This window comes from Glycine max, chromosome 3 (genome assembly GCF_000004515.6).
Source record: "Glycine max cultivar Williams 82 chromosome 3, Glycine_max_v4.0, whole genome shotgun sequence".
Taxonomy (NCBI): Eukaryota; Viridiplantae; Streptophyta; class Magnoliopsida; order Fabales; family Fabaceae; genus Glycine; species Glycine max.
This window is the reverse complement of record NC_016090.4, coordinates 25,895,289-25,904,809: the sequence shown is the minus strand read 5'-3', so window position 1 is coordinate 25,904,809 and position 9,521 is coordinate 25,895,289. Positions and strand designations below refer to the sequence as shown.

Below are 9,521 nucleotides of genomic sequence, written 5' to 3'. Positions count from 1 at the left end.
TCTGCAACACAAAGGAACCCAAAAAGTTAGTTAGACCACAAGTTATTCAAAATGAAAAACAGAAAAATAAGACAGAAAAAAAAAACACTGGCGGCTTAGCGGGACATGGTCCGCTTAGCGTGCCTTCACAAAATAAACACTACCGCTTAGCAACATCGGGGCCGCTTAGCAGATATCGCAGAAAATTCTGCTTCTGCATAATCGGCTTAGGGAGCGACTGCCCATTAAGCCTAATGATAGCCGCAACAGATATGCGCTAAGCCCAGCAGCGCTGCGCTTAGCGGGATCATAAATTTCAGAAATTTCACTAAGTATGTGGGCTTAGCGAACTAGGCTCGCTTAGCCCAATGGATGCCGCAACGAAATGAGCTTAGCCCAGATAGGCTAGGCTTAGAGCAATGGCTGCCGCAATGAAATGAGCTTATCCCAGATAGGCTGGGCTTAGCGCGCGACTTTCAACCAAAAATTGACTAAGTTACCTGAGCTTAGCGAGTCAGCTCCGCTTAGCCACAGGTATCTCATCAGGAAAATGAATGTTCATCCACAATAGGTGAACTCGCTTAGCGCAATAGGCGTGCTTAGCGAGTTCGTCTAAAAACGCAAATATTCAAGCAATTTTGATGAACCTGCTTAGTGCAGCATGTGCGCTTAGCGAATTCATAGTGTTTTCCAGAAAAAACATAGAAAATGAAGTTCACTTTCTTCTCTTTTTTTGAGCCTCTTTAAGGCATATCAAGCATGCAAAACAGCCAAAGCTATCTACACAGCACAATCATTCACAAAATCCTTATTTTTAACTAATCTAATCTCATTAAAACCATAAAAATTAAAAGATAAATTCTATGCTTCTCTACCCTAAGGTTCACCAAAATAAAAAGAGTAAATGGAATGAGGAACTTACTTGGATCGTTGATTGGTGCAGCTACGTAGAAGATGCAAAAAGGATGAATGCAAGAATGCATAGTGCACGAATTTGGTGAGAGGGAGAATGCAGGTAATGCTTTGAAATTTCAAGCAAAGGTGAGTGTAACTGATGTTACACGCACTTAAGCAATTTTCGACCCTCTCACTTTGTGAACCGTAGTGCTAAGCGAGCCAGAGAGACGTTTGGTTTCTCAAGGAGGTTTGCTTAGCGAAACTGCGCACTTAGCCCAAGTTTGAAATTCAAAATCTGATTTTTTTTTAAAAGTTGAGCTTAGCGCACAGAAAGGCACTCAGTGAATTCTACAGATCATAATACCTACAACTCTCGCTAAGCCTGACTCTGGGCTGGCTTAGCTAATATAATGCATCTTGAATATAGAGGGGCATGCGTTTATGTTCGTGCCGGCAAGTGTACCGGATCGCACAAGTAGTATAAAATGGTAAGAACCGAGTATCGAACTCTCGGGGAACTTGTGTTATCTGGCAAGCTATTTTGGTAAATAGGAGTCTGGTATGAAAAGATGATTTTGGTTATGAATAGGTATGTAAACTATCTATGCAAAAAGAAAGAAAATCACGCAAGAGAAATGTTGTGTAAAAACAAGTAGAGAACGCGTTGGTCTTCCTAATAGGTTCCTGATGCTAAAACGGATGTTCTCTATCTAACAATGGTCATGTATTCCTATGTTGTCTCCTGGATTGCTAGACCCCAATTCCTTATGATAGCCTAGCCTAATCCTGATCAAGCCTCGTCCACAGATTCCTCTTGTAAGACTAAACTCAACCATGGACCGCAGTAAGACACACATACACAACTAAGTTCTTGTACCCTGATTCCTCATGATAGTACAACCACTTAGCCCCATACTATCAAGGACTTTAGAATCAGACCAGTTTCCACTATTGAATGACCCTAACAAAGCATGCATCTACGTGATCAAGGTAAAGGCATACTGGAGTGAAAAGCAGATAGCACAGAGAACACACAAAACATCATTAAATAGATAAAAATATATTTACATCAAGTACCTACAGGGAAGATCCAACAGAGGATTTAGCTTTCCATAGTCCGAAAACCTCCTTTACAACACAGAGAAGAACAAGATGAAAGATTGCAAAAATACAAGTGGTGAGGATGTCTCCTTCACCTCTAGGATCTCACAATCACTCACAAACTCATCTCAAGCTCTCAGAAAGTCTTCCGCTTCGAGCTCTTGTCTCTACAGATCTTCACACAGCAAAATCTCTCAGAACTCTCTGGAACTTGGACCTTTCTCTCTCTAGAACTTCCTACACATGCAAAAGCTTCAAGCCAAGGCCAGACTCTCGTGCATGCAGAGGCTTCTCAAGAAAAAATGCCAAACTCCCCCAAAAAATCTGATTTCAAGCTTAAATAGGTGGGTTGGTCCGTGCTCGTGCGCTTAGTGCAAATCTGAATCGCTTAGCACGCATAAGTGGATTTTGGCTTAGCGCGCTTCTCTCGCTTAGCGGATGAGCTGAAGCGGTGCGCTTGATGACCTGGAGCAGTGCGCTCAGCAAACCTGACAGCTCATCTTCTTCTGGATTCTTCCTCGTGCTTAGCCACTTAATGTCGAGCTTAGCGAATGCTTGCTAAGCTAGAAGATTGGCTTAGTGAGAAGGTGAAAACAACACTTTTGCCATTTTGCCTAATTAACCTGAAATTGAGAGAAATTGATTATTAAACACACAAAACAAAAGTATAAATTATCTATTACCTATATTTAACAAAAAGTACTTATAACATTACAAAACAACTATAAATTGGAGAATTTTGATACAATATACACAAGTTTTATACACAAAAGTTAGTCGTATTCATCGACTAACAACTCCCCCAAATTTACAGTTTTGCTTGTCCTCAAGCAAAAAAGAATAGCTCACTTGTCCTCAAGTGGTAAAACATGTTGTGTTTATGTATAAAGACGTATACATCAAAATTTATTGATTGCATGATGAGAAAGATGAAGCAATGTGTACCCATCACTTGTTTTCACAAAATATGCAGCTAGACAAAGAGGAGAACAAATTGTGAACTATACAGGTAGATGAAGTTAATCATAAGTCAAATATCAAGGAAAGTAGCTCAAACCACAGTCTCACGGCTACTGTTACACTCAGGCACAAGTGTTTAAGCTATTCATTGATAACAACTAACAAGAGGTCCTATCTTTGCACTTCATCTCATGCCATCAAGTCAGAAATTTATAAACAGAATCAGAAGGACTTTCTGAGGCTTGTAGTTAGGTTTGGCTACAAAAATTCATTGGTTTTTCTAGGATTCAAAGGTTTAGATTTTAAGAGAGCACAAGTCCTAGACTTATCCCAATGATCTTTTCTTGTATCATACAAGTAACCTTCGCAGTATTTTTTTTCCTCTCAAGTTGCTTTCAACCTTATTGTAATAGCACAATTTATTCTTTCCTTTCTTTTCTTTTTTTTAACGTACAACTTAGTTGTTGTGTGTGCTGATGCTTAACCTTTTTCTTTTCATTCGAATTGACTTACCTCCCCCAAATTTAGAGTAAATTGTCTTGAACCATATGCTCTCCTAGAATCTGAGCAAGGTATCAAGAGATAATTATTTAAGTTCAGGGTTCAAATTTTTTGACAATATCATTCAGCTCAAAAAGGGAGCAAAGGATGCAATTATCATTTAAGGTAAGTTGTTTGGTCAAAAGAGCTTGTGAATGTACAATCATGGCCTTCATCATGTCCTCATTTATACATTTCATTCTAAAATTTAGAGATTCATGCAAAGATTATCACTCACAGCTAGTCGTTCACTCACAGTTTAAGGTTACACTTTCACCGGTTTTGGTTCAAGCTTTTCTTTCACAATCAATCTGTCTACTGACTAACAATTCTAATTGCAAGTTCACATTCTTGTTCTTTCTTTGTCTAACATATACACTTGCTCAAACTCATGAATGGAAACACAAACTCCATCACAATCATGCACTCAATTCAAAATGAAAACACACATCCATTTTTCACAGAAAGATAAAAGTGTTTCACTGTCATGTCTCCAAAAATAAGTTAAACTGTTCCAGATGCTTCAGGATGAGCAACTACACTACTCATGCACAAAACTAATAAAAAGTAAATAATGTACTAACACCATAATTATACTAATAAATCAAAAAGCACAAAAAATCAACAGGAATTTAAAAGTCCTATGATTGGTCCTGGGTGTCCTGTGTCTGAACCTCCTCCTCTTTCGACAAATGAAGTACAGGAGTAGCTACAGGAGAGGCGTTCGGAGACTGGACTAGGGTGGTTTGATCCTCAGGAGTGGAAGGGTCTACTGCCTGCTGCGGAGAAGTGGTATATGCCGCTGGTGTCGGAGGCTCTAGAGTGGCTTCAAGAGACTTTTCAGAGGTGGCTGCAGCTTCCTGGGTTACAACTACCCTCCTCTTCCTGATCAAGGGCTCAGGAGTGGAAGACCTTGATGACTCATCCTCCAGCTAATGCGGTACCTAAGCAGCGTGATCTTCGTCTTCCTTGTGAAGAGAAGGCCAAGTCCTTGGCCAGGCTACCCATTCATTAAATTGCTCTATCGTCAGGATGAAGTCTAGAGGCATTACTAGCTGTAGGCTTTGTAGTAAAATAATTTGCCCTTGATGTATGCTTCGAAGCATGGCTTCAAAACGTTAAAAATCTGCTGGAGGTAGGATAGAAGGAGCTATTGTCATACGAGCTGGAGGAGGAGCTCCTGATGTAGAAGCTGGATGAGGAGCTGCTAATGTAGAAGGAGCCTCAGCTGGCCTTGCCCTTGGTCTTCTAGCCCCCCTAATAATAATTGTTGGATCATCCGGGTTCCAATAGTTTTTCCTTATGTAGGCCAAATTAATGATCGGGCTCAAACGTTCAAAGACCAAGCTGTCGGAAGCGACTCCTCTGGACCTACATAAAGTTGTGATAAGAGCAGGGAACCCGAGTTTAGAGGAGTTAGACTGGGCCATTGATGTGATCTGCTCAGTAACTAGGCCAAAAATTAACCTAGCTCTATCCACAGTCAAATCCGAGGTGTGGGAAGTCAGAGCCAGGTTGGAGTATGCGAGAACACTCCAGACCTGAGCAAGAGTGGTTAGATATTTTCTGAGGATCTTCCCAGGGTGACCTTCAGCATTTAAAATAAACCCTCGGCCGAGTATGCACAAAGCAACCTCAATTTCCTTAATGTCAGTAGGCATCCTGCAGTATCTTGAGTAAGCGGGTAAAGATTCACCCTCAGCAAGCACCACAGGTGTTTCTGAAAAGACATTGAGGTTGTCTGCATCAATCCTTATCAAGTGGCCCCGTATTCTGACTTGTTTTGGTGAAGGCCCCTCAGGACTGTAAAGGTTGGCATAGAACTCCATCACCAATGCTAGGTCAGTGCTATTGTCAGCTAAACTGGTGAGGCGCTTATGGAAGTTACGCCTCTCCAATTCAGCCATAAATTCATCCATCTTTGTATGATATATTTCCACTTTCCTCTCAGCTAATATATGTCTTCCCAGGACATTATCAGTGTATCTGGTCCAAGCCTCAAAAGAGTGGAATCTTCTTGTATCATATTGAGTGGTAGGCCTTGAATTGACACTCTTTCTTTTCCTGGAAGACATCTGCAGACAAAGGAATAAAACATTTGTTCAGGACTCAATTTATTAAAAATCAAAAGAAAAACTGAAAAAGACACTCTCTGCTTAGCGAGACAACATTCGCTTAGCGAGCCTTCATAAAAGACAGACACCTGCTTAGCGAGACATGGGTCGCTTAGCGGGCTTCACAAAAAACGACATTGGGCTTAGCAACACAGGAGTGCCGCTTAGCAGAAAATGCTAAGTTACAGTGTCTGCAAAGTTAGCTTAGCTGGCAAGGAGCCCGCTAAGCCTAAGGTTAGCCGCATGGATTTGCGCTTAGCCACGAATAAGCTGCGCTTAGCGGCACTAAACTGAGCAAAATTTGCACTAAGTTATGTAGGCTTAGCGAACAGGGCCGCTCAGCTTAGCGGATGCCGCAAGGAATTTTGCTTGGCGTAGGAGATCCTGCCTTAGCACGTGGCCAATCAATCAACAAAAAAAATTACTAAGTTACCTGGGCTTAGCAAATCAGCCTCGCTTAGCCACAGGTACTGTACCAGGCGGATGAGTGTTCAGCCTCAAGAAATAAACTCGCTTAGCGCACAAGGCACGCTTAGCGAGTTCTTAGATTAGCACCTATGTTCAGGGAAGAACTTGCTTAGCGCGGTAGGCGCGCTCAGCGAGTTCTTCAGGAAAATGCCTATATTTAATGAATATTGATGAACTCACTTAGCGCGCTAAGCGAATTCATTTCGTTTTCCAGAAAAAACGTAGAAATCGTGGCACGTTTCCTTCCATATTTTGGGCCTCTACCTAGTGGATTAAACATGCACAGCCCTCAATATAGTTTTCAGACACAAAATGAACCTAAAGTTTTCAATTTTAAACTATTCTTAAGACAGCAAAACCCTAAAAGTTTAAACCTACTCTAGAGTTGTCTATCCTAACGTTTGATAAAATAACAGAGAGGAAAATCAAGGAACTTACTTGGGCTGCAAATGATTGATGAGAACAAAAGGATGCAAAGCAAAAGAAACAAAACGCACAGAGAGCAGTTCAAGGGAGAGAGGGAGTAGAAAGGGCGTAAATTTTTGGAAATTGACGTTACACCCACTAAGAACATTTCGTTCTTTTCGCTTAGCTGTAAGGTTCGTTGAGTGAGAAGGCAAGACGTTTGGTTTCTCAAGTTTTCCCGCTCAACGGCTGATGTGTCATTATTTTCTCCTATTTCTTAATCCTTTTTGTCACCATTTTAATTACTGATTAGCCTTAATTGTCAAATTAACTATCCAGTTTTATCATTTGGGCCTACTTGACTAATTTTGTGTTTTTAATTTAATTTCAGGAGAATTATAAGCAATTGGGCTTGAATTCGGAATTGGGCTTGGACTTGAAGAAAGCAGACAATTTTATTTCATCCAATCTTATCTTATCCAGATTTTATTTCATCTATATTTTATTTCGTCCAGATTTTATTTCATCCAATCTTATCTAATCTTGTCCAGATTTTATTTTATTTCGTTTATGGGCTTGGACTTAAAATAGATTTGTAAGCTTTGGGGCTGAGGACCTATGTAACAACACCAAGGTTTTAGTTTTGGGAGTTTTTTCGAAGAGGAGAATAATTCTAGGGTTTTAGAATTCCAGTTTTTACTGTTCATGCACACTGTTCACATAGAATAAAATTCGTTTTCTGCAATTTCATTTCTGCTCCAATCTACAATTTCTTTTTCTACTGATTAATGGAAGGCTAAGTCTCCAGCGTTGTTTTCTCTTGAGGATCAAGCATAGCTCTCTTTGAGGTTTTTTTATTACTATTGAATACTGATCAGTTTTTCCTCTTCACCAATTACTCTGTATTTGTTGCTATTAATCCATGCACACTTAGTGCTTGATTAATTGTCTCTGCGCTTAATTTAAGTTCATGCTTAATGATCAGTTTCGTTCATGATTAATTGGTGTATGTGTTGCTTAATCACATTATGACAGCCTTATGTTAATTTTCGCTTAGTAATTTAATTTAGGGTTGAATTAAGTGGTTGAACTGGTTAGGGATAAATCCTCGTAACCTAGGATAAGAGACTTTCTTGTGAATCAAGGGGAAACAACATGTTTTAATTTTGTTATTTTCTAATTAAAATTTGCTTGTTGTTTAAATTACAAAAACAAACAACCCCCCTCCCCCATTTCGTTACTGTTTTATTACTATCTGTTATGAACGTTTGGTTGACCATTGCTTGTTGGGAGATGACCTAGGATCACTTCCTAGATACTGCATTTTTAATGTTTATTTGATTCGGGTACGACCTCGATCAAATTTGGCACCGTTGCCGGGGAGCAATGGGCCAAAGGTTCATAATAGTGTTCAATTTTTTGTGTGTAGCTCTGTCGTTTAGGTTGTGAGTGTGTGTTGTTTTGTTTTGTGTAGCATTCTGTTATGCATTTCAGTTGCGTCCCCTATTTAGCGACTGTTTCAGCGACTGTTTTAGTTTTGTGTAATGATGTGAATAGTGATTAGCGACTGAACTAGCGATTGATTTTGCAATTTAATTGGCGATTTTTGTTTTGATAGTTAGAGTTGTTATTTTTGGCTAATTTTTTGTGTGGTAGTTTCTTTTGGTCCATATTTTGTGTGAAAAATACCAGGAGCACTTGGTGTGGCTGAATTTGAGAGACACAAAAATTTTGGGAACTTGTTTTTAGCAAAACTTAAAACGGCCATAACTTTGGCTCCGGGTATCAGAATGACTATTATTATATATGCATTTGGGGTAGAAGAAAATTTCCCATGCCATGGCAATCAACCAGAGGTCCATTTCCGTTTTAAACTTGAAAAATCAGCCGTTTACTAGGTTTTTATTATTTTTTTAGTATTATTGTCTTATTTTTCTAAACTTTGCTTAGGTAGTTTTCATATTTTGACTTTGAATTTTTGTTTGAAATTTTTTGTGCTATCTTTTCATGATTTTAGGGTGTTCCTCACAAAATTTCAGCTCATTTGGATATCGTTTGAGTATAGCTGTAGTTTTACCCCCTTGTTAGGTGCTTGTTGAGAAACACATTATTTGCTGCATATAGTACATGACTAGGGGCAATCCATGCGATTTACAACCCTTTGATCCTGAAATAGATAGAAGCTTTCATAGATTAGTTAGGCATAGTGTGCATCCTGATCATTCTGTGCATTGTGAGCATCTTGAGCATTCTGAGTATTTTGTTGCTGGTGATTCTGAATATTCTGATTTTGAGCATTCAACTACTAATTTTCATACTGAGAACATGGCTCAACCTCCACCTCATGAGAGGACTCTTAAGGAGATGGCTCCACCTGATTTCACTTATGAAAGTTTGTGCATTCAATATCCTGATAAGGGTGTTCCATATGTTCTAAAGACTAGACTAATACATTTGCTAACCAAGTTTCATGGTCTTGCAGGTGAAGATCCTCATAAGCATCTTAAGGAGTTCCATATTGTTTGTTCCACCATGAAGCCCCCTGATGTCTAGGAAGATCATATCTTTTTAAAGGCTTTTCCTCATTCTCTGGAGGGAGTGGCAAAAGATTGGCTATACTACCTTGCTCCTAGGTCCATTTTCAGCTGAAATGACCTTAAGAGGGTGTTCTTGGAGAAATTCTTCCCTGTATCTAGGACCACTGCCATCAGAAAAGACATTTCAGGCATCAGGCAACTTAGTGGAGAGAGCTTGTATGAGTACTGGGAAAGATTCAAGAAATTGTGTGCAAGCTACCCTCACCACCAGATTTCTGAGCAACTCCTTCTTCAATATTTCTATGAGGGACTTAGCAACATGGAGAGAAGTATGATTGATGCTGCCAGTGGTGGAGCCCTTGGTGATATGACTCCTGCTGAGGCTGGGAATTTGATTGAGAAGATGGTTTCCAACTCCCAACAATTCAGTGCAAGAAATGATGTTATTGTCCTTAGAGGATTCCATGAGGTGGCCACGGATTCATCTTCATCTGCTGAAAATAAAAAGCTTGAGGGAAAA

General features: G+C 39.7%; 1 non-coding gene across 1 annotated transcript; it reads right to left on the bottom strand.

Moving 5' to 3' along the window:
• Positions 1 to 9,167: 9,167 nt before the first annotated feature.
• Positions 9,168 to 9,274, bottom strand: LOC113001299 (small nucleolar RNA R71). The gene has a single exon (XR_003266618.1). It is a non-coding gene; the product is annotated as a small nucleolar RNA R71 (small nucleolar RNA).
• Positions 9,275 to 9,521: the final 247 nt, after the last annotated feature.